General features: G+C 39.8%; 3 non-coding genes across 3 annotated transcripts; all 3 read right to left on the reverse strand.

The window, feature by feature from the left end:
• Positions 1-317: 317 nt before the first annotated feature.
• On the reverse strand, positions 318-424 carry LOC114388844. Its single transcript, XR_003661633.1, has one exon. It is a non-coding gene; the product is annotated as a small nucleolar RNA R71 (small nucleolar RNA).
• Positions 425-9,028: 8,604 nt separating this feature from the next.
• On the reverse strand, positions 9,029-9,133 carry LOC114388780. Its single transcript, XR_003661575.1, has one exon. It is a non-coding gene; the product is annotated as a small nucleolar RNA R71 (small nucleolar RNA).
• An 8,565-nt stretch (positions 9,134-17,698) lies between these two features.
• On the reverse strand, positions 17,699-17,805 carry LOC114388845. Its single transcript, XR_003661634.1, has one exon. It is a non-coding gene; the product is annotated as a small nucleolar RNA R71 (small nucleolar RNA).
• Positions 17,806-26,294: the final 8,489 nt, after the last annotated feature.

The raw sequence follows: 26,294 nt of genomic DNA on the forward strand, positions 1-26,294 counted from the left end.
ATGAAAGCTTGTGCATCCAATACCCTGATGAGGATGTTCCATATGTTCTTAAAACTGGACTGATTCATTTGCTTCCAAAGTTTCATGGCCTTGCAGGTGAAGAGCCGCACAAAAATTTGAAGGAATTTCATATTGTCTGCTCCACCATGAAACCCCCAGATGTCCAAGAGGATCATATATTTCTGAAGGCTTTTCCTCATTATTTAGAGGGAGTGGCAAAGGACTGGTTGTATTACCTTGCTCCATGGTCCATCACGAGCTGGGATGACCTTAAGAGAGTATTCTTAGAAAATATTTTCCCTGCTTCTAGTACCACAGCCATCAGGAAGGATATCTCAGGTATTAGACAACTCAGTGGAGAGAGCCTGTATGAGTACTGGGAGAGATTTAAAAAACTATGTGCCAGTTGCCCTCACCATCAGATTTTGGAGCAGCTTCTTCTCCAATATTTTTATGAAGGACTCAGTAATATGGAGAGAAGTATGATAGATGCTGCCAGTGGTGGAGCCCTTGGAGACATGACTCCTGCTGAAGCCAGAAATTTAATTGAGAAGATGGCTTCCAACTTGATGCAAGCTCCATTGGAGCTTGTAGGCCTAGGATCTTCTTCATCAATGGATTCCTTTGCTTCTTGGAAGATAAATGGCAGCGGAATGGAGAAGGAAGAGAGAGAGGAGACGCCACTTCAAGGAGAAGATGAGTCTAGAAGAAGCTCACCACCATAGGAGGCCATGGATAAGAGCTTGGAGGAAGAAGGAGATGAATGAAGGGAGAGGGAGAGAAGAGCACGAAATTTTGTGCTCAAAAGGAGCTCTGAAATCTGAAGTTAATATTCAAATGATCAAAGTTCAAAAAAATACACACACATGACCTCTATTTATAGCCTAAGTGTCACACAAAATTGGAGGGAAATTCAAATTTCACTTGAATTTGAAATTGAATTTGTGGAGCTAAACTTTGGAGCCAAAATTTCACTAATTATGATTAGTGAATTTTAGTTATGGTTCAGCCCACTAATCCAAGATCAATTCCAAGATTCTCCACTAAGTGTGCTTAGGTGTCATGAGGCATGAAAAGCATGAAGGACATGCACAAAGTGTGACTATATGATGTGGCAATGGGGTGTAGTAAGCAAATGCTCACCTCCCCCTCTAAAATTTAATTGGATTGGGCTTCTACCAATTCAATTAAATTTATTTCCAGCCACACACATCAAATATCCACTTAGTGCATGTGAAATTACAAAACTACCCCTAATACAAAAACTAGTCTAGGTGCCCAAAAATACAAGGGCTGAAAAATCCTATATTTCTAGGGTACCCTACCTACAATATGGAGCCCTATATACAAGGACCAAATATAATGACATCCTAGTCTAATATGTACAAAGATAATTGGACCCAACCTTGGCCCATGGGCTCAGAAATCTACCCTAAGGTTCATGAGAACCCTAGGGCCTTCTTCAGCAGCTCTAGCCCAATCTTCTTGGAGCCTCTTGCTCATGGTTCTAGTGATTGGTCCCTTCCTAGGGAGGATTGCATCATCCCCTTCCCCTTGAAGAGGATTTGACCTCAAATCTGTTAGTTCCGCCTCCTCAATATCAGCTCCACCTGCAAAAGGAGTTAAATCAGAAATGTTAAAAGTGGTGCTGACTCCATACTCTTCTGGGAGGTCCAACCTATAGGCATTGTTATTGATCCTCTCCAAAACCTGAAAAGGTCCATCCCCTCTAGGGCTAAGCTTGGATTTCCTTTTAGTAGGGAATCTATCCTTCCTAAGATGGAGCCAAACCCAGTCACCCTCATTAAGAACTAGCTCTTTTCTTCCTCTATTGCCTTTAGTTGAATACACCTTTGTTTGGTTCTCTATTTGGTTCTTAACCCTCTCATGCATCTTCTTTACAAATTCTGACCTAGATTCCCCTTCTTTATGTATAAAAGAAGTGTCCAGTGGGAGGGGAATGAGGTCTAACGGTGTTAGGGGATTGAACCCATAGACAACCTCAAAAGGGGACTGCTTGGTGGTTCTATGAACCCCCCTATTGTAGGCAAATTCTACATGAGGAAGATACTTATCCCAAGACTTATGGTTGCCTTTCAGAAGAGCCCTTAAAAGGGTGGATAAAGACCTATTCACTACCTCTGTTTGCCCATCAGTTTGTGGATGACAAGTGGTAGAGAAAAGAAGTTTAGTTCCTAACTTAGCCCATAAGGTTTTCCAGAAGTGGCTAAGGAACTTAGCATCTCTATCTGACACAATGGTCCTAGGCAAACCATGGAGTCTCACAACTTCCTTGAAAAAGAGTTTTGAGATGTGGGAAGCATCATCCACCTTGTGGCATGGTATAAAGTGTGCCATCTTGCTAAACCTATCCACCACCACAAAGATAGAGTCTACACCTCTTTGGGTTCCAGGAAGCCCAAGGACAAAGTCCATACTAATGTCTACCCAAGGTGCAGATGGGATGGGTAAGGGTGTGTATAGCCCATGAGGCATCACCCTAGACTTGGCTTGTAAACAAGCCACACACCTAGTGCAATGCTTATGGACATCTTTCTTCATATGGGGCCAATAAAACTTTTCTTTGAGGAAGACAAGGGTCTTGTCTATCCCAAAGTGGCCCATGAGCCCACCCTCATGGCTCTCTTTCACAAGTAATTTCCTAATGGATCCTTGGGGTATGCAAAGCTTTCCCTCTTTGAACAAATACCCCTCAGCCAAATAGAATCCATCTTGGGCCTTTTTCCCACAACTCTCATAAATGGGAGAGAAATGTTCATCTAAAGCATACAAGTCCCTAATATTATCAAATCCTAAAATTTGAGCTCCTAGGGAGCAAAACAATGTGTGTCTCCTAGAGAGGGCATCAGCTACCACATTTGTTTTTCCCTTTTTGTATTTGATAACATATGGAAATTGCTCTAGGTACTCTACCCATTTTGCATGCCTCTTGTTTAACTTGCTTTGCCCTCTAATGTACTTAAGTGATTGATGATCACTATGAATGACAAATTCCTTGGAAACAAGGTAATGTTCCCAAGTTTGGAGGGCTCTTATTAAGGCATAAAGCTCTTTATCATAGGTGGGGTAGTTGAGGGTGGCACTATCAAGTTTTTTCACTAAAATAAGAAATAGGGTGCCCACCTTGTAACAATACAGCTCCAACTCCCACTCCAGAGGCATCACATTCTAGCTCAAAAGTTTTAGAAAAGTCAGGAAGAGCTAGAACAGGTGCCTTAGTAAGCTTTTCTTTGAGCAAAGCAAAGGCTTGCTCTTGTTTTCACCCCAGGTAAATGCCACATTCTTCTTCACCAGCTCATTGAGAGGTGATGCAATTGTAGAGAAATTAGGAACGAACCTTCTATAGAAGCTTGCTAACCCATGGAAGCTCCTAATATCTCCCACACTTTTTGGGGTGGGCCATTCTTGGATGGCCTTGATTTTCTCAGGGTCCACTTGGACCCCATTTCTACCAACTACAAAACCTAAGAAAACTATATTATCTACACAAAAGGTACACTTCTCTATATTTGCATAGAGGGTGTTTTTCCTAAGGACTGAAAGAACTTGTCTGAGATGTCCTAAGTGATCATCTAGCCTCCTACTATACACTAAAATATCATCAAAATAAACAACTACAAATCTACCTATGAAATCCCTTAAGACATGATGCATAAGCCTCATAAAGGTGCTTGGTGCATTAGTGAGCCCAAAAGGCATCACTAGCCATTCATACAAACCAAACTTGGTCTTGAAAGCAGTTTTCCACTCATCACCCTTTTTCATCCTGATTTGGTGATAACCACTTTTAAGATCAATTTTTGAAAAGATATTGGCACCATGCAACTCATCAAGCAAATCATCAAGTCTAGGAATGGGGTGCCTATACTTTACAGTGATGTTGTTGATGGCCCTGCAATCTGTACACATTCTCCACGTACCATCCTTTTTGGGCACCAACAACACTGGCACAGCACATGGGCTTAGGCTCTCTTGGACCCAGCCCTTCTCCAACAATTCTTTAACCTGAGACTCTATCTCCTTAGTCTCCTGAGGGTTAGTCCTATAGGCTGGCCTATTAGGAAGGCTTGCTCCTGGGACTAAATCTATTTGGTGTTCTATTCCCCTTAAAGGAGGTAGCCCAGGGGGTATCTCTTTTGGAAATATATCACCAAATTCATGTAAGAGTTCTTGGACCTTTGGGGGTAAGGTCTCAAATGTAGGAATTGTGGCAGTGCTAAGGGATGTTTCCCTTGATAGGCGAAGGTAGAAAGATTGTTTAAGAAGGAGTGCTCTTTTAATATCACCTTTTGTTGCAAAATGATTTTCCTTCTTAACAATCTTCTTGGAGGAATCCTTTCCCTCTTTTTCCTTCCCCCTGGCCTTTGAAGACAAGGCCTTACTATCCTTCTTTTTCTTTGTTTTTCTAATTTTTCTTCCTCATCCCTCTTATCTTTCATAGTTAGTTGATCTTTGGCCACCTGTGAAGGTGTTTGAGGATGCAACACAAATTTAGTGCCAAGATGGGTGAGGGTAATCTCATTAGTTAGGCCATTATAAATGATCTTCCTATCAATTGCCACGGCCTTCCTAAAAGAATATGTCCTGCCTCCATGGGAACTATATCACAATTAACTTCATCCTTATATGTCCCAATGGAGAAAGGTACCTTCACTTGTTGGTTAACTATCATTTCCCCTTGCTCATTGAGCCATTGAAGTTTATAAGGTTTTGGGTGGGGAATGATAGTGAGGTTCAACTTGGAAACTAATCTTGTGCTACAACAATTGCAACAAGATCCACTATCCACAATGAGAGAACAAGTTTTATCTAAAATTTTGCATCTTGTATGAAAGATGTTCTCTCTTTGGGATTGAGATAGATCACAAGATTGACCTCCAAGGAGCCTTCTAACCATTAAGAGGTCACCTTCTTCATGGGGGTAGACTTCCTCACTAGACTCTTCACCCCTTACTTCATCTTCACTTCCACTAGAGGAAGAGCAAGAAGTAGTCTCCTCTTGACTACTATAAAATGTCTTGACCCCTCATGATCATGGTTTTCTTTGTGGGGCATTGAGAGGCAATGTGACCTCTCCCAAGACATTTGAAACATTTAATGTTGCTAGTCCTTTCTTGGGAACTAGTCTTAGGGGTGTATTTCTCTATGGTCTTACCCTTATCTTCCTTGGGTTTTGAAGGTGCAGCCCCTAAAATTCCATGGGCTTGGTCCTTCCTTGGATAAGAGTGAGAGCCATAAGATTTTGAAGAAGGCTTTCTTTTAAGTTGTTGCTCCACTCTTATACAAAGTGGACTAGCTCATCTAGGTCCCTATATGGAAGGAGTTCAACCTTGTCCTCACTTCCATATTGAGCCCACTAAGGAACCTAGCTATGCTTGTTCTTTCCTCCTCCCTAAGTCCAGCTCTTAAAAGGAGTAGTTCCATTTGTTGTCTATATTCTTCAACGCTCATACTCCCTTGTCTAAGCCTTTGGAGCTTGTCCATAAGCTCCTTTCATAGTAGGAGGGAATGTGCCTCTTCCTAAGGGAACTCTTAAGATCATTCCAATACTCTACTGGAGGATCCCCATGAATCCTTCGTTCTTTAACAAGGGAAGTCCACCAATAGAGGGCATACCCTTGAAAGCTAAGGGTAGCCAATGGAAACTTTTCTCTCTTCGCTAATATGATGGCAAGCAAAGAGTTGTTCAACCTTCATTTCCCAATCTAAGTAGGCCCAACATTATCTTTTCCATGGAAATATGGGAGGCTAATGTTAACCTCTTGAGGCCTTCTATCCTTTTCTCTTCTTTGGGAGTGATGTTTAGTATGTGAACTATGACGCCCTCTATAATAGTCGCTAAGTTCTTCACTTAAACTCTGCAAGAGTCATGACTACTATAGGAGGCATGTTTTCTCTTTTCATTTCTTTCATTATTTTTCTTCTTTCTTCCTCTCTTATTTTCTCTCTTTCATCTTGACATATTTCTTCCACTTTTTTTTACCTTTTTCTTTTCTCTCTTGTTTTTCTTTCCACAACTTAAGGGATCTCACTCATCTAATATCTTATACAAGGGGTCCTTAGGAGTAGAACCCCTCACCATTAACACTAGATGAAGAATGAAGACTCATGTTGGTTCCTAAGTTATGGTTCTTTCTTGTTGGGGGTTTGAAAACAAAAGGTAAAATAAACTATGGTTGAAACTAGCCAAAATAAACACTAAAAGAGGTGTGAAAGATAAGGTAAAAACTAATTGGTAAAAGGCAAGCTATCTAGGTGTTGACAATGGAGGGTAAAGAAATAAGCTATGAAAGTAAGCAAGAAATTAAAGTGCAAGAAATGCAAACTAGGCGGATCCTAAGAGTGTTTGGATGACCTCATTTAAGGTTCCCAACAAAACACTCACTATCCTAAGGGAAAATTGCCTAAAATTATTACACACAAATGGAAGTAGGGTGACCTATTGGAGGCTCCAACTTACTTCCAATGAAAGGCCTTTTTGTTACAAAATTTGAAACAAAACAAATTGCCAATTACAAAATTACAAAAAAAAAGTCCTCAATTGGTGGCTATTCTCTCTTAGTATTTCACTCAATTGGAGTGCTTCTTAGTCCAATAGCTCTTAAGGTGGTTGGCCCCTTTCTTCTTGACTCAAATTCTTCAAGATATGGCACCAATCCTCCTTTCCAATTCCCTATATGGCAACTCACAAGCAAGGAAACAAAGACAAGCAATAACCAAAGACCAAAAAAATGAAATGAAAGCTAAACCAATAGAGTTTTAACAAGACAAATTTCCAAAGATTATTCAACAATTAAAGCAATGAAAAGCACAAAAAAGAGGTTTACGTTTTTCTGTTCTAAGGCACTGTTTTCGTTCTTAATGCAATTTTCCGTTTTCTGCTTCTAATTACAATTTCGTTCTTGCTTCTTCTCTACTTTCATTTACGTTTCTGTCTCATTTATGTTTCTATTTCATTTACATTTCTGTTCATTTACGCTTCTGCTTCATGTTTCATTTGCATTTTCTGTTTGAATCTATGGAAGGCTAGTTTTTTCTGGTGTCGTTTCCTTTTGAGGACGAAGCCCAACTCTCTTTGAGGTTTCGTTTGTAATGTGGTTTCCTGGCAGTTTTCCCTTCACCAGTTATCCCAAATTCGTGAACATTAATCAGTGCACACTTCGTGTTCGATTAATTGCCTCTGAGCTTAACTTGCATTCATGCTTAATGGCGAAGGGCTAACTGGTGTATGTGGTGCCTAATCACGTATTGACAACCCTAAGTTTTGATTCGCTTAGTAAATTGAAATAAGGTTGGATTATGTGGTTGACTGTTAGGGACGAATTGTCCATAACCCAGGATAAGAGAATGGCTTCTAAATCAAAGGAAACAACCTGTTTTTAATATTAGTAGTTTGATATTCTAGTTTACTTGTTCTGCTCTTAATCACAAAACAAACAAACCCCCAATCGTTATTGTTACTGCGCAAGTATATTATGAACATTTGGTTTGTCATTGCTCGTTGGAAATGACCTAGGATCACTTCCTCATTACTGCATTTTCATGTTTATTTGATTCGGGTACGACCTCGATCAAATTTGGCGTCGTTGCCAGGGAACAGTGTCCAAAGTTCAATAATACTAGCTAGGTTGTGTGTTTATTCTTTCGTGTTTAAGTTAATTGTTAGTATTGTGTTAGTATGTGTGTTAGTGTTGTTTAGTGTCCTGATTATTTTGTTTAGTGTGTGTTATGTTTCAGTTTTCCTATTAAGCGCTTTCCCTGTTTCAGTTTGGGTGTTTTGCTGTGAATAGTGTTTTGCGATGGACTTAGCGAACCACTTTTGCTTGCGGCAAAACAGAGTAGTAGTAGAAATCAAGTAGAGACGGATTTTAGCGGACCACCCATGCTGAATTATTTGAGATTTTTGTTTTAGTAGCTAGGGTTGTTATTTTTGGCAGAATTTTTTGTGGTAACTTCTTTTAACCTATATTTTGTGGGAAAAATAGCTAGAGCCTTTAGTTTGGTCAGATTTGAAAGTTCCAAAAATAGCAATTTTTTGTGTTTGTGAACTTCAACGCCATAACTTTTGCTCCGGTTATCAGAATCGCAATTATTATATATGTATTTGGGGTAGAAAAAAGTTTCCTACGCCTTGGCAGCTGGCCATAGGCCAAATGAGGTCTCCATCGTCCAAAATAGTGATTCTGTCAAAATTTTTATTTTTCAAGTTTTATTCACTTATTTTTCTTAACCTACCATTTTTAGCTTCCCATAGTTAGACTTTGAATTTTTGCCTGAAATTTTTGTGCTATCTTCTCATCATTTTATAAGGTTGCTCACAAAATTTAAAGTCATTGGATATCATTTGAGGGTAGCTGTAGTTCAACCTGCACCTTTATTTACATGACAAGGCAACTAGTTGATGCTGAATGTATTGTATGACTAGAGGCATCCATCTGACTTACAACCCTTTGATCTTGAGATAGATAGGACATTCATAGATTAGTTAGGCATCATTTTATACCTTTTGATCATCTTGAGCATTCCATTACTGGTGAATCTGTGCATTCTGTTATTGTGATTTTGAACATCCTGATTTGGAGCATATAATTTTGAGCATTCTGATCTGAGCATTCTGATTTTGACATTCTGAGAAACATGGCACAACCTCCACCCCGTGAGAGGACTCTAAGGGAAATGGTTGCACCTGATTTTCACCTATGAAAGCTTGTGCATCCAATACCCTGATGAGGATGTTCCATATGTCTTAAAACTGGACTGATTCATTTGCTTCCAAAGTTTCATGGCCTTGCAGGTGAAGAGCCGCACAAAAATTGAAGAATTTCATATTGTCTGCTCCACCATGAAACCCCCAGATGTCCAAGAGGATCATATATCTGAAGGCTTTCCTCATTATTTAGAGGGAGTGGCAAAAGGACTGGTTGTATTACCTTGCCCATGGTCCATCACGAGCTGGATGACCTTAAGAGAGTATTCTTAGAAAATTTTTCCCTGCTTCTAGTACCACAGCCATCAGAAGGATATCTCAGGTATTAGACAACTCAGTGGAGAGAGCCTGTATGAGTACTGGGAGAGATTTAAAAAATTGTGCCAGTTGCCCTCACCATCAGATTTTGGAGCAGCTTCTTCTCCAATATTTATGAAGGACTCAGTAATATGGAGAAAGTTATGATAGATGCTGCCAGTGGTGGAGCCTTGGAGACATGACTCTGCTGAAGCCAGAAATTTAATTGAGAAGATGGCTTCCAACTTGATGCAAGCTCCATGGAGCTTGTAGGCCTAGGATCTTCTTCATCAATGGATTCCTTTGCTTCTTGGAAGATAAATGGCAGCGGAATGGAGAAGGAAAGAGAGAGAGAGACGCCACTTCAAGGAAAGATGAGTCTAGAAGAAGCTCACCACCATAGGAGGCCATGGATAGAGCTTGGAGGAAGAAGGAGATGATGAAGGAGAGGGAAGAAAGAGCACGAAATTTTGTGCTAAAGAGCTCTGAAATCTGAGTTAATATTCAAATGATCAAAGTTCAAAAAAATACACACACATGACCTCTATTTATAGCCTAAGTGTCACACAAAATTGGAGGGAAATTCAAATTTCACTTGAATTTGAAATTGAATTTGTGGAGCTAAACTTTGAGCCAAAATTTCACTAATTATGATTAGTGAATTTAGTTATGGTTCAGCCCACTAATCCAAGATCAATTCCAAGATTCTCCACTAAGTGTGCTTAGGTGTCATGAGGCATGAAAAGCATGAAGACATGCACAAAGTGTGACTATATGATGTGGCAATGGGTTAGTAAGCAAATGCTCACCTCCCCCTCTAAAATTTAATTGGATTGGGCTTCTACCAATTCAATTAATTTATTTCCAGCCACACAATCAAATATCCACTTAGTGCATGTGAAATTACAAAACTACCCTAATACAAAAACTAGTCTAGGTGCCCAAAAATACAAGGGCTGAAAAATCCTATATTTCTAGGGTACCTACCTACAATATGGAGCCCTATATACAAGGACCAAATATAATGACATCCTAGTCTAATATGTACAAAGATAATTGGACCCAACCTTGGCCCATGGGCTCAGAAATCTACCCTAAGGTTCATGAGAACCCAGGGCCTCTTCAGCAGCTCTAGCCCAATCTTCTTGGAGCCTCTGCTCATGGTTCTAGTATTGGTCCCTTCCTAGGGAGGATGCATCATCCCTCCCCTTGAGAGGATTTGACCTCAAATCTGTTAGTTCCGCCTCCTCAATATCAGCCCACTGCAAAGGAGTTAAATCAGAATGATTTAAAGTGGTGCTGACTCCATACTCTTCTGGGAGGTCCAACCTATAGGCATTGTTATTGATCCTCTCCAAAACCTGAAAAGGTCCATCCCTCTAGGGCTAAGCTTGGATTTCCTTTTAGTAGGGAATCTATCCTTCCTAAGATGGAGCCAAACCCAGTCACCCTCATTAAGAACTAGCTCTTTTCTTCCTCTATTGCCTTTAGTTGATATCACCTTTGTTTGGTTCTCTATTTGGTTCTTAACCTCTCATGCATCTTCTTACAAATTCTGACCTAGATTCCCCTCTTTATGTATAAAAGAAGTGTCCAGTGGGAGGGGAATGAGGTCTAACGGTGTTAGGGGATGAACCCATAGACAACCTCAAAAGGGGACTGCTTGTGGTTCTATGAACCCCCCTATTGTAGGCAAATTCTAACTGAGGAAGATACTTATCCCAAGACTTATGGTTGCTTCAGAGAGCCTTAAAAGGGTGGATAAAGACCTATTCACTACCTTGTTTGCCCATCAGTTTGTGGATACAAGTGGTAGAGAAGAAGTTATGTCCTAACTTAGCCCATAAGGTTTTCCAGAAGTGGCTAAGGAACTTAGCATCTCTATCTGACACAATGGTCCTAGGCAAACCATGGAGTCTCACAACTCCTTGAAAAAGAGTTTTGAGATGTGGGAAGCATCATCCACCTTGTGGCATGGTATAAAGATGTGCCATCTTGCTAAACCATCATCCACCACAAAGATAGAGTCTACACCTCTTTGGGTTCCAGGAAGCCCAAGGACAAAGTCCATACTAATGTCTACCCAAGGTGCAGATGGGATGGGTAAGGTGTGTATAGCCATAGGCATCACCCTAGACTTGGCTTGTAAACAAGCCACACACCTAGTGCAATGTGCTTATGGACATCTTTCTTCATATGGGGCCAATAAAACTTTTCCTTGAGGAAGACAAGGGTCTTGTCTATCCAAAGTGGCCCATGAGCCACCCTCATGGCTCTCTTTCACAAGTAATTTCCTAATGGATCCTTGGGGTATGCAAGCTTTCCCTCTTTGAACAAATACCCCTCAGCCAAATAGAATCCATCTTGGGCCTTTTCCACAACTCTCATAAATGGGAGGAAATTGTTCATCTAAAGCATACAAGTCCCTAATATTATCAAATCCTAAAATTTGAGCTCCTAGGGAGCAAAACAATGTGTGTCTCCTAGAGAGGGCATCAGCTACCACATTTGTTTTTTCCCTCTTTTGTATTTGATAACATATGAAATTGCCTAGGTACTCTACCCATTTGCATGCCTCTTGTTTAACTTCTTTGCCCTATATGTACTTAAGTGATTGATGATCACTATGAATGACAAATTCCTTGGAAAACAAGGTAATGTTCCCAAGTTTGGAGGGCTCTTATTAAGGCATAAAGCCTTTATCATAGGTGGGTAGTTGAGGGTGGCACTATCAAGTTTTTCACAAAATAAGAAATAGGGCCCACCTTGTAACAATACAGCTCCAACCTCCACTCCAGAAGGCATCACATTCTAGCTCAAAATTTTAGAAAGTCAGGAAGAGCTAGAACAGGTGCCTTAGTAAGCTTTTCTTTGAGCAAAGCAAAGGCTTGCTCTTGTTTTTCACCCCCAGGTAAATGCCACATTCTTCTTCACCAGCTCATTGAGAGGTGATGCAATGGTAGAGAAATTAGGAACGAACCTTCTATAGAAGCTTGCTAACCATGGAAGCTCCTAATATCTCCCCACTTTTTGGGGTGGGCCATTCTTGGATGGCCTTGATTTTCAGGGTCCACTTGGACCCCATTTCTACCAACTACAAAACCTAAGAAAACTATATTATCTACACAAAGGTACACTTCTCTATATTTGCATAGAGGGTGTTTTTCTAAGGACTGAAAGAACTTGTCTGAGATGTCCTAAGTGATCATCTAGCCTCCTACTATACACACTAAAATATCATCAAAATAAACAACTACAAATCTACCTATGAAATCCCTTAAGACATAGCATAAGCCTCATAAAGGTGCTTGGTGCATTAGTGAGCCCAAAAGGCATCACTAGCCATTCATACAAACCAACTTGGTCTTGAAAGCAGTTTTCCACTCATCACCCTTTTCATCCTGATTTTGGTGATACCACTTTTAAGATCATTTTTGAAAAGATATTGGAACCATGCAACTCATCAAGCAAATCATCAAGTCTAGGAATGGGGTGCCTATACTTTACAGTGATGTTGTTGATGCCCTGCAATCTGTACACATTCCCACGTACCATCCTTTTTGGGCACCAACAACACTGGCACAGCACATGGGCTTAGGCTCTCTTGACCCAGCCCTTCTCCAACAATTCTTTAACCTGAGACTCTATCTCCTTAGTCTCCTGAGGGTTAGTCCTATAGGCTGGCCTATTAGGAAGGCTTGCTCCTGGGACTAAATCTATTTGGTGTTCTATTCCCCTTAAAGGAGGTAGCCCAGGGGGTATCTCTTTTGGAAATATATCACCAAATTCATGTAAGAGTTCTTGGGACCTTTGGGGGAGGTCTCAAATGTAGGAATTGTGGCAGTGGCTAAGGATGTTTCCCTTGATAGGCGAAGGTAGAAAGATTGTTTAAGAAGGGAGTGCTCTTTTAATATCACCTTTTGTTGCAAAATGATTTTCCATTCTTAACAATCTTTGAAAGGGTCATCCAGCGAAAGCACACGCTTCAGTCCATCCCCTAAGCGAGAAGACACGTGCTAAGCGGTTCAGAATTAGGCAAGCGCACGAGCATGAACAAAGCCACCTATTTAAGCCTGAAATCAAATTTTGGAGTGGATTTTTGGGCCATTTTATTAAGGAGAATTTGCATGTGAGAGATTCTAGAGAGAGAAGGGTCCGAATTCTAGAGAGTTTGAGAGATTTGTTGTGTGAAGATTTGCAGAGGACTAGAGCTCGAAGAGGAAGCCGTCCTGAGAGCTTGAGATGAGTTTGTGAGTGATTGTGAGGTCCTAGAGGTGGAGGAGACATCCCCACTACTTTTATTTCTGCAATCTTTCATCTTTCTCTTATCTTTGTTGTAAAGGAAGCTTCCCAGTTATGGAAAGCTAAATCCTCTGTTGGATCTTCCTTTTAGGTACTTGATGTAAATACTTGTATATCTATTTAATGATGTTTTGTGTGTTCACTCTGCTATCAGAACTTCATTCTACCATGCTTTACCTTGATCACGTAGATGCATGTGCTTTTAGGGTCATTCAACAGTGGAAACTGGTCTGATTCTTAGAACTTGATAGGATAGGGCTAGTTTGTCGTACTATCACGAGGGATCGGGGTATGATAACCTAGTTGTTCTATGTTTGTCTTAATGCGGTCCTGGCCAAGTTTAGTCCAACAAGAGGAATCTACGGACTATTAGGAAGACCAACGTGTCGTCTATTTGTCTTTACACATCATTACTCACGTGATTTTCCTTTTTATAGTTAGGTTACATACCTGTTCATAGTAAACATATCTCTTTTCACTCTAGACACCTATTCACTGAAATAGCTTAAACCAAGTAGCACAAGTTCCCCGAGAGTTTGATACTCGGTTCTTACCGTTTTATACTACTTGTGCAATCCGGTGCACTTGCCGGGAGCGAACACTTAGCGAGACTAGCTCGCTTAGCCCAGGCTTATTCAGCCTACAATGGTTGTGTGGCTTAGCGAGAGGACTCACTTAGCCACCAATAGAAGACAAAAAGACTCTAAGAGTCTGAGCTAAGCAAACTAACTCGCGAAGCGCGACATGCCGGCTAAGCGAGTTCATACAAACTGAAAATAAGACTGAAAATTTAAATACTTTCTAAGCCCAAGTGCAGTGGCTTAACGAGTTCATACAAACATTCAAATATATGTACAAAAATGATGAACACGCTTAGCGGGATAGGGTAAGCTAAGCGAGTTCATCCAAAAACCAAGAAAATCAATAGAAATTGATGAACTCGCTTAGCGAGATCATTGAAAAATCCAAAAAAATTGGGATTTCAGCCCCTCAGACACAGACCCATATTAGGCCTCAGAACCTAATCAAATGAAACAAAATCATATACATTGTGCACGAAATTAAACCCCTAATAGTATAGCATCTAAAAACTAACATAACTGCAACATTTCAAATCACAAACTTGCAACTTTAACATAGCTACAGTAAGTCTTCTAATCCTAAGGTTCAGAGCAAAATAAAAGTGTAAAGTTGGGATTACTTACTTGGATTGCAGTAAGAAATGAGCAAGAGGAAAGCAAGAAGTAGACTGGAAACAATGAGTACAGTGCAGAGAGTGCGAGATGCTAATGATGAGAGAAAATGTTTGTAAATGCACAAAAGAAAACTACCTAAGGCAATTAAGCCATATTTTTTGCAGTTTCGACTGCCGCGCTTAGCGCGTGTGACTCGCTAAGCGAGCACTCAGGCTGACCCGCTGGCCCAATTCACATGAATGGTCCAACAGAGAGGAAATTGAGCTTAGCGCACAGTGGGCGCTTAGAAAGATGCAGCTGTGCGCTCAGGGAGATGACTCGCTTAGCCCAATTTCAAAAGATGAAATTCTAGAGAAGTTTTTGGGCTTAGCGCACAGGACTCGCTCAGCGAGACCCCTTTCAGCCAATGAACAGGGGTTGATGCGCTTAGCGCGAGAAGTGTCTCGCTCAGCGCGTGAACAAGGATTTGCTTAGCGCGTAAGTTGCGCTTAGCGAGTGGTGTCGCAACCTACCCTTCGACAAGAGGGCGACGCGGGACTCACTGGTGCGTCTTCTGATGTGCCATCATTTTCTTCTATTTTCTAAACCCTTTTTGCACCATTTTAATTACTGATAGGTCTTAATTGTCAATTAATCAGGCAGCTTTATTATTTGGGCTCATTTAGCTAATTTGATGTTTTAATCTAATTTCAGGAATTAATGAAACATTGGGCTTAATCTGGATTTTGGTTATGGACTTGAAGAGGGCAAATAAAGCAGCGCTTACCTTAGTTAATTTCTAATTAGGAAATTTCGCAATTTTATTTTATGTTGTTCAGTGTTTATTTCGTTTTGGACCAGAGTATTGTAATAAGGCCCAGTGACTTTGAGTGACTCTTTTTAAATAGCAGCCTTGGGATTCGTGCGAGGCTATTCTGTTATGCTATTTTATTATTCAGAGCTTTTGTTTTAGGTTTTTACGTTTTTCTGTTCTAAGGCACTGTTTTCGTTCTTAATGCAATTTTCCGTTTTCTGCTTCTAATTACAATTTCGTTCTTGCTTCTTCTTCTACTTTCATTTACGTTTCTGTCTCATTTATGTTTCTATTTCATTTACATTTCTGTTCATTTACGCTTCTGCTTCATGTTTCATTTGCATTTTCTGTTTGAATCTATGGAAGGCTAGTTTTTCTGGTGTCGTTTCCTTTTGAGGACGAAGCCCAACTCTCTTTGAGGTTTCGTTTGTAATGTGGTTTCCTGGCAGTTTTCCCTTCACCAGTTATCCCAAATTCGTGAACATTAATCAGTGCACACTTCGTGTTCGATTAATTGCCTCTGAGCTTAACTTGCATTCATGCTTAATGGACGAAGGGCTAACTGGTGTATGTGGTGCCTAATCACGTATTGACAACCCTAAGTTGATTTTCGCTTAGTAAATTGAAATAAGGTTGGATTATGTGGTTGACTGTTAGGGACGAATTGTCCATAACCCAGGATAAGAGAATGGCTTCTAAATCAAAGGAAACAACCTGTTTTTAATATTAGTAGTTTGATATTCTAGTTTACTTGTTCTGCTCTTTAATCACAAAACAAACAAACCCCCCCAATCGTTATTGTTACTGCGCAAGTATATTATGAACATTTGGTTTGTCATTGCTCGTTGGGAAATGACCTAGGATCACTTCCTCATTACTGCATTTTCATGTTTATTTGATTCGGGTACGACCTCGATCAAATTTGGCGTCGTTGCCAGGGAACAGTGTCCAAAGGTTCATAATAACTAGCTAGTGTTGTGTGTTTAATTCTTTCGTGTTTTAAGTTTAATTGTTAGTATTGTGTTAGTATGTGTGTTAGTGTTGTTTAGTGTCCTGATATTTTGTTTAGTGTGTGTTATGTTTCAGTTTTCCTATTAAGCGCTTTCCCTGTTTCAGTTTTGGGTGTTTTGCTGTGAATAGTGTTTTGCGATGGACTTAGCGACCACTTTTGCTTGCGGCAAAACAGAGTAGTAGTAGAAATCAAGTAGAGACGGATTTTAGCGACCACCCATGCTGAATTATTTGAGATTTTTTGTTTTAGTAGCTAGGGTTGTTATTTTTGGCAGAATTTTTTGTGGTAACTTCTTTTAACCTATATTTTGTGGGAAAAATAGCTAGAGCCTTTAGTTTGGTCAGATTTGAAAGTTCCAAAAAAGTAGCAAATTTTGTGTTTGTCGAAACTTCAAACGGCCATAACTTTTGCTCCGGTTATCAGAATCGCAATTATTATATATGTATTTGGGGTAGAAAAAAGTTTCCTACGCCTTGGCAGCTGGCCATAGGCCAAATGAGGTCTCCATCGTCCAAAAATAGTGATTCTGTCAAAATTTTTTTATTTTTCAAGTTTTATTCACTTATTTTTCTTAACCTACCATTTTTAGCTTCCATAGTTAGACTTTGAATTTTTGCCTGAAATTTTTTGTGCTATCTTCTCATCATTTTATAAGGTTGCTCACAAAATTTAAAGTCATTTGGATATCATTTGAGGGTAGCTGTAGTTCAAACCTGCACCTTTATTTACATGACAAGGCAACTAGTTGTGCATGCTGAATGTAGTGTATGACTAGAGGCAATCCATCTGACTTACAACCCTTTGATCTTGAGATAGATAGGACATTTCATAGATTAGTTAGGCATCATTTTATACCTTTTGATCATCTTGAGCATTCCATTACTGGTGAATCTGTGCATTCTGTTATTGGTGATTTTGAACATCCTGATTTGGAGCATTATAATTTTGAGCATTCTGATTCTGAGCATTCTGATTTTGAACATTCTGAGAACATGGCACAACCTCCACCCCGTGAGAGGACTCTAAGGGAAATGGTTGCACCTGATTTCACCTATGAAAGCTTGTGCATCCAATACCCTGATGAGGATGTTCCATATGTTCTTAAAACTGGACTGATTCATTTGCTTCCAAAGTTTCATGGCCTTGCAGGTGAAGAGCCGCACAAAAATTTGAAGGAATTTCATATTGTCTGCTCCACCATGAAACCCCCAGATGTCCAAGAGGATCATATATTTCTGAAGGCTTTTCCTCATTATTTAGAGGGAGTGGCAAAGGACTGGTTGTATTACCTTGCTCCATGGTCCATCACGAGCTGGGATGACCTTAAGAGAGTATTCTTAGAAAATATTTTCCCTGCTTCTAGTACCACAGCCATCAGGAAGGATATCTCAGGTATTAGACAACTCAGTGGAGAGAGCCTGTATGAGTACTGGGAGAGATTTAAAAAACTATGTGCCAGTTGCCCTCACCATCAGATTTTGGAGCAGCTTCTTCTCCAATATTTTTATGAAGGACTCAGTAATATGGAGAGAAGTATGATAGATGCTGCCAGTGGTGGAGCCCTTGGAGACATGACTCCTGCTGAAGCCAGAAATTTAATTGAGAAGATGGCTTCCAACTTGATGCAAGCTCCATTGGAGCTTGTAGGCCTAGGATCTTCTTCATCAATGGATTCCTTTGCTTCTTGGAAGATAAATGGCAGCGGAATGGAGAAGGAAGAGAGAGAGGAGACGCCACTTCAAGGAGAAGATGAGTCTAGAAGAAGCTCACCACCATAGGAGGCCATGGATAAGAGCTTGGAGGAAGAAGGAGATGAATGAAGGGAGAGGGAGAGAAGAGCACGAAATTTTGTGCTCAAAAGGAGCTCTGAAATCTGAAGTTAATATTCAAATGATCAAAGTTCAAAAAAATACACACACATGACCTCTATTTATAGCCTAAGTGTCACACAAAATTGGAGGGAAATTCAAATTTCACTTGAATTTGAAATTGAATTTGTGGAGCTAAACTTTGGAGCCAAAATTTCACTAATTATGATTAGTGAATTTTAGTTATGGTTCAGCCCACTAATCCAAGATCAATTCCAAGATTCTCCACTAAGTGTGCTTAGGTGTCATGAGGCATGAAAAGCATGAAGGACATGCACAAAGTGTGACTATATGATGTGGCAATGGGGTGTAGTAAGCAAATGCTCACCTCCCCCTCTAAAATTTAATTGGATTGGGCTTCTACCAATTCAATTAAATTTATTTCCAGCCACACACATCAAATATCCACTTAGTGCATGTGAAATTACAAAACTACCCCTAATACAAAAACTAGTCTAGGTGCCCAAAAATACAAGGGCTGAAAAATCCTATATTTCTAGGGTACCCTACCTACAATATGGAGCCCTATATACAAGGACCAAATATAATGACATCCTAGTCTAATATGTACAAAGATAATTGGACCCAACCTTGGCCCATGGGCTCAGAAATCTACCCTAAGGTTCATGAGAACCCTAGGGCCTTCTTCAGCAGCTCTAGCCCAATCTTCTTGGAGCCTCTTGCTCATGGTTCTAGTGATTGGTCCCTTCCTAGGGAGGATTGCATCATCCCCTTCCCCTTGAAGAGGATTTGACCTCAAATCTGTTAGTTCCGCCTCCTCAATATCAGCTCCACCTGCAAAAGGAGTTAAATCAGAAATGTTAAAAGTGGTGCTGACTCCATACTCTTCTGGGAGGTCCAACCTATAGGCATTGTTATTGATCCTCTCCAAAACCTGAAAAGGTCCATCCCCTCTAGGGCTAAGCTTGGATTTCCTTTTAGTAGGGAATCTATCCTTCCTAAGATGGAGCCAAACCCAGTCACCCTCATTAAGAACTAGCTCTTTTCTTCCTCTATTGCCTTTAGTTGAATACACCTTTGTTTGGTTCTCTATTTGGTTCTTAACCCTCTCATGCATCTTCTTTACAAATTCTGACCTAGATTCCCCTTCTTTATGTATAAAAGAAGTGTCCAGTGGGAGGGGAATGAGGTCTAACGGTGTTAGGGGATTGAACCCATAGACAACCTCAAAAGGGGACTGCTTGGTGGTTCTATGAACCCCCCTATTGTAGGCAAATTCTACATGAGGAAGATACTTATCCCAAGACTTATGGTTGCCTTTCAGAAGAGCCCTTAAAAGGGTGGATAAAGACCTATTCACTACCTCTGTTTGCCCATCAGTTTGTGGATGACAAGTGGTAGAGAAAAGAAGTTTAGTTCCTAACTTAGCCCATAAGGTTTTCCAGAAGTGGCTAAGGAACTTAGCATCTCTATCTGACACAATGGTCCTAGGCAAACCATGGAGTCTCACAACTTCCTTGAAAAAGAGTTTTGAGATGTGGGAAGCATCATCCACCTTGTGGCATGGTATAAAGTGTGCCATCTTGCTAAACCTATCCACCACCACAAAGATAGAGTCTACACCTCTTTGGGTTCCAGGAAGCCCAAGGACAAAGTCCATACTAATGTCTACCCAAGGTGCAGATGGGATGGGTAAGGGTGTGTATAGCCCATGAGGCATCACCCTAGACTTGGCTTGTAAACAAGCCACACACCTAGTGCAATGCTTATGGACATCTTTCTTCATATGGGGCCAATAAAACTTTTCTTTGAGGAAGACAAGGGTCTTGTCTATCCCAAAGTGGCCCATGAGCCCACCCTCATGGCTCTCTTTCACAAGTAATTTCCTAATGGATCCTTGGGGTATGCAAAGCTTTCCCTCTTTGAACAAATACCCCTCAGCCAAATAGAATCCATCTTGGGCCTTTTTCCCACAACTCTCATAAATGGGAGAGAAATGTTCATCTAAAGCATACAAGTCCCTAATATTATCAAATCCTAAAATTTGAGCTCCTAGGGAGCAAAACAATGTGTGTCTCCTAGAGAGGGCATCAGCTACCACATTTGTTTTTCCCTTTTTGTATTTGATAACATATGGAAATTGCTCTAGGTACTCTACCCATTTTGCATGCCTCTTGTTTAACTTGCTTTGCCCTCTAATGTACTTAAGTGATTGATGATCACTATGAATGACAAATTCCTTGGAAACAAGGTAATGTTCCCAAGTTTGGAGGGCTCTTATTAAGGCATAAAGCTCTTTATCATAGGTGGGGTAGTTGAGGGTGGCACTATCAAGTTTTTCACTAAAATAAGAAATAGGGTGCCCACCTTGTAACAATACAGCTCCAACTCCCACTCCAGAGGCATCACATTCTAGCTCAAAAGTTTTAGAAAAGTCAGGAAGAGCTAGAACAGGTGCCTTAGTAAGCTTTTCTTTGAGCAAAGCAAAGGCTTGCTCTTGTTTTTCACCCCAGGTAAATGCCACATTCTTCTTCACCAGCTCATTGAGAGGTGATGCAATTGTAGAGAAATTAGGAACGAACCTTCTATAGAAGCTTGCTAACCCATGGAAGCTCCTAATATCTCCCACACTTTTTGGGGTGGGCCATTCTTGGATGGCCTTGATTTTCTCAGGGTCCACTTGGACCCCATTTCTACCAACTACAAAACCTAAGAAAACTATATTATCTACACAAAAGGTACACTTCTCTATATTTGCATAGAGGGTGTTTTTCCTAAGGACTGAAAGAACTTGTCTGAGATGTCCTAAGTGATCATCTAGCCTCCTACTATACACTAAAATATCATCAAAATAAACAACTACAAATCTACCTATGAAATCCCTTAAGACATGATGCATAAGCCTCATAAAGGTGCTTGGTGCATTAGTGAGCCCAAAAGGCATCACTAGCCATTCATACAAACCAAACTTGGTCTTGAAAGCAGTTTTCCACTCATCACCCTTTTTCATCCTGATTTGGTGATAACCACTTTTAAGATCAATTTTTGAAAAGATATTGGCACCATGCAACTCATCAAGCAAATCATCAAGTCTAGGAATGGGGTGCCTATACTTTACAGTGATGTTGTTGATGGCCCTGCAATCTGTACACATTCTCCACGTACCATCCTTTTTGGGCACCAACAACACTGGCACAGCACATGGGCTTAGGCTCTCTTGGACCCAGCCCTTCTCCAACAATTCTTTAACCTGAGACTCTATCTCCTTAGTCTCCTGAGGGTTAGTCCTATAGGCTGGCCTATTAGGAAGGCTTGCTCCTGGGACTAAATCTATTTGGTGTTCTATTCCCCTTAAAGGAGGTAGCCCAGGGGGTATCTCTTTTGGAAATATATCACCAAATTCATGTAAGAGTTCTTGGACCTTTGGGGGTAAGGTCTCAAATGTAGGAATTGTGGCAGTGCTAAGGGATGTTTCCCTTGATAGGCGAAGGTAGAAAGATTGTTTAAGAAGGAGTGCTCTTTTAATATCACCTTTTGTTGCAAAATGATTTTCCTTCTTAACAATCTTCTTGGAGGAATCCTTTCCCTCTTTTTCCTTCCCCCTGGCCTTTGAAGACAAGGCCTTACTATCCTTCTTTTTCTTTTGTTTTTCTAATTTTTCTTCCTCATCCCTCTTATCTTTCATAGTTAGTTGATCTTTGGCCACCTGTGAAGGTGTTTGAGGATGCAACACAAATTTAGTGCCAAGATGGGTGAGGGTAATCTCATTAGTTAGGCCATTATAAATGATCTTCCTATCAAATTGCCACGGCCTTCCTAAAAGAATATGTCCTGCCTCCATGGGAACTATATCACAATTAACTTCATCCTTATATGTCCCAATGGAGAAAGGTACCTTCACTTGTTGGTTAACTATCATTTCCCCTTGCTCATTGAGCCATTGAAGTTTATAAGGTTTTGGGTGGGGAATGATAGTGAGGTTCAACTTGGAAACTAATCTTGTGCTACAACAATTGCAACAAGATCCACTATCCACAATGAGAGAACAAGTTTTATCTAAAATTTTGCATCTTGTATGAAAGATGTTCTCTCTTTGGGATTGAGATAGATCACAAGATTGACCTCCAAGGAGCCTTCTAACCATTAAGAGGTCACCTTCTTCATGGGGGTAGACTTCCTCACTAGACTCTTCACCCCTTACTTCATCTTCACTTCCACTAGAGGAAGAGCAAGAAGTAGTCTCCTCTTGACTACTATAAATGTCTTGACCCCTCATGATCATGGTTTTCTTTGTGGGGCATTGAGAGGCAATGTGACCTCTCCCAAGACATTTGAAACATTTAATGTTGCTAGTCCTTTCTTGGGAACTAGTCTTAGGGGTGTATTTCTCTATGGTCTTACCCTTATCTTCCTTGGGTTTTGAAGGTGCAGCCCCTAAAATTCCATGGGCTTGGTCCTTCCTTGGATAAGAGTGAGAGCCATAAGATTTTGAAGAAGGCTTTCTTTTAAGTTGTTGCTCCACTCTTATACAAAGTTGGACTAGCTCATCTAGGTCCCTATATGGAAGGAGTTCAACCTTGTCCCTCACTTCCATATTGAGCCCACTAAGGAACCTAGCTATGCTTGTTCTTTCCTCCTCCCTAAGTCCAGCTCTTAAAAGGAGTAGTTCCATTTGTTGTCTATATTCTTCAACGCTCATACTCCCTTGTCTAAGCCTTTGGAGCTTGTCCATAAGCTCCCTTTCATAGTAGGAGGGAATGTGCCTCTTCCTAAGGGAACTCTTAAGATCATTCCAATACTCTACTGGAGGATCCCCATGAATCCTTCGTTCTTTAACAAGGGAAGTCCACCAATAGAGGGCATACCCTTGAAAGCTAAGGGTAGCCAATGGAACTTTTCTCTCTTCGCTAATATGATGGCAAGCAAAGAGTTGTTCAACCTTCATTTCCCAATCTAAGTAGGCCTCAACATTATCTTTTCCATGGAAATATGGGAGGCTAATGTTAACCTCTTGAGGCCTTCTATCCTTTTCTCTTCTTTGGGAGTGATGTTTAGTATGTGAACTATGACGCCCTCTATAATAGTCGCTAAGTTCTTCACTTAAACTCTTGCAAGAGTCATGACTACTATAGGAGGCATGTTTTTCTCTTTTCATTTCTTTCATTATTTTTCTTCTTTCTTCCTCTCTTATTTTCTCTCTTTCATCTTGACATATTTCTTCCACTTTTTTTTTACCTTTTTCTTTTCTCTCTTGTTTTTCTTTCCACAACTTAAGGGATCTCAACTCATCTAATATCTTATACAAGGGGTCCTTAGGAGTAGAACCCTCACCATTAACACTAGATGAAGAATGAAGACTCATGTTGGTTCCTAAGTTATGGTTCTTTCTTGTTGGGGGTTTGAAAACAAAAGGTAAAATAAACTATGGTTGAAACTAGCCAAAATAAACACTAAAAGAGGTGTGAAAGATAAGGTAAAAACTAATTGGTAAAAGGCAAGCTATCTAGGTGGTTTGACAATGGAGGGTAAAAGAAATAAGCTATGAAAGTAAGCAAGAAATTAAAGTGCAAGAAATGCAAACTAGGCGGATCCTAAGAGTGTTTGGATGACCTCATTTAAGGTTCCCAACAAAACACTCACTATCCTAAGGGAAAATTGCCTAAAATTATTACACACAAATGGAAGTAGGGTGACCTATTGGAGGCTCCCAACTTACTTCCAATGAAAGGCCTTTTTGTTACAAAATTTGAAAACAAAACAAATTGCCAATTACAAAATTACAAAAAAAAAGTCCTCAATTGTGGTGGCTATTCTCTCTTGAGTATTTCACTCAATTTGGAGTGCTTCTTAGTCCAATAGCTCTTAAGGTGGTTGGCCCCTTTCTTCTTGACTCAAATTCTTCAAGATATGGCACCAATCCTCCTTTCCAATTCCCTATATGGCAACTCACAAGCAAGGAAACAAAGAGACAAGCAATAACCAAAGACCAAAAAAAATGAAATGAAAGCTAAACCAATAGAGTTTTAACAAGACAAATTTCCAAAAGATTATTCAACAATTAAAGCAATGAAAAGCACAAAAAAGCAAGCTAGGACTCAAAGAGAAACCTAGAATGGCTCTAGAGTAGAGTAGAAAAACTCTAAAAAAAAAAAGACTCAAGAAACCTCTAGTTTTGGCACTTGTTTTCACAATAATTTTCAATTGAAATTTCAGAACTAGGATTGGTATAAAATAGGCACCAATTATAGAACAAATTTTGAGCCAAAATAGCAAGCACACTTTCCTTTCACTTTTCCTTTTTTTTTCCTGGACACTAATTTTTCTGCCAACTTGTGTGATTTTTATTATTTTTTCCTTTAATCCAAATCGCTTGGTTCTTTTTCTATAATTTTTTTCCAGATGTCTAGAAAATTCAGTAAAACTTTCAGCTCAAAAATCGTTGTGACCAATTCCCAGTAATTTATACAATTTTGTATGTTCAAGCTGCCAGCACCAGCGATTTCAACCTAGAAATCAAGAGTAGTGTTTATGTTGCTTAAGGCTTGGATAGTTACAATTTGTGTTTGCTTATGCTCAATTATCTTGAATAACACAATTCAAGAGAGCTTAAGACTTATTTGATTCACAAATCCAGCCACAACTCAGCACCACAACTCAACTTCATCATAGGCATCATGTAGGAATCTTAGAAAACAAAAAAGAGTTCAAGAACAAGACTACTTCTAGGAATTGATTTAGAACATGTTATGAACTAAATAACATGCATGAATTAGACTCAAAATTCAAAAGATAGGCTAAGAATGACAAGAATACATGAACAAATGTATCTAGAATTCAATCAACAAAATAAAATTCAACACAAACTTAGAACATAATGTGACAATTACTATGACTAAACATGACTCTAAGACAACATGGATTAAGTGATTTACACTTAGATTTTTGTGTTTTTTTTTTAATCAATATTTTGGAATAAAATTTAGATCTAAGGTTCAGCACAAGAATATTATGAATGAAAAATGATAGAACCTAAAATCAACACAAAAACAAGATTCAAGAGTAGATCTACAAAATTTGAACCATAGAAATGCAAGAACAAGTGTAGATCTAAGATTTAATCGGTTTATTTTTTTTTTTGAATCTACTCTAAACAGCACCAAACCACAAGACAATGGAGGATATACATGGAGAATAAGATGAAGAACAAGGAATTAAAGAGAATTCACCGAACAAAAAGATAGAGGAAGCAAAAGAACATCACCTAGATGAAGATGCTCTTGATACCACATGATGCAAGCTCCATTGGAGCTTGTAGGCCTAGGATCTTCTTCATCAATGGATTCCTTTGCTTCTTGGAAGATAAATGGCAGCGGAATGGAGAAGGAAGAGAGAGAGGAGACGCCACTTCAAGGAGAAGATGAGTCTAGAAGAAGCTCACCACCATAGAAGGCCATGGATAAGAGCTTGGAGGAAGAAGGAGATGAATGAAGGGAGAGGGAGAGAAGAGCACGAAATTTTGTGCTCAAAAGGAGCTCTGAAATCTGAAGTTAATATTCAAATGATCAAAGTTCAAAAAAATACACACACATGACCTCTATTTATAGCCTAAGTGTCACACAAAATTGGAGGGAAATTCAAATTTCACTTGAATTTGAAATTGAATTTGTGGAGCCAAACTTTGGAGCCAAAATTTCACTAATTATGATTAGTGAATTATTGTTATGGTTCAGCCCACTAATCCAAGATCAATTCCAAGATTCTCCACTAAGTGTGCTTAGGTGTCATGAGGCATGAAAAGCATGAAGGACATGCACAAAGTGTGACTATATGATGTGGCAATGGGGTGTAGTAAGCAAATGCTCACCTCCCCCTCTAAAATTTAATTGGATTGGGCTTCTACCAATTCAATTAAATTTATTTCCAGCCACACACATCAAATATCCACTTAGTGCATGTGAAATTACAAAACTACCCCTAATACAAAAACTAGTCTAGGTGCCCAAAAATACAAGGGCTGAAAAATCCTATATTTCTAGGGTACCCTACCTACAATATGGAGCCCTATATACAAGGACCAAATATAATGACATCCTAGTCTAATATGTACAAAGATAATTGGACCCAACCTTGGCCCATG

Source organism: Glycine soja, chromosome 15 (assembly GCF_004193775.1).
Source record: "Glycine soja cultivar W05 chromosome 15, ASM419377v2, whole genome shotgun sequence".
Classification (NCBI taxonomy): Eukaryota; Viridiplantae; Streptophyta; class Magnoliopsida; order Fabales; family Fabaceae; genus Glycine; species Glycine soja.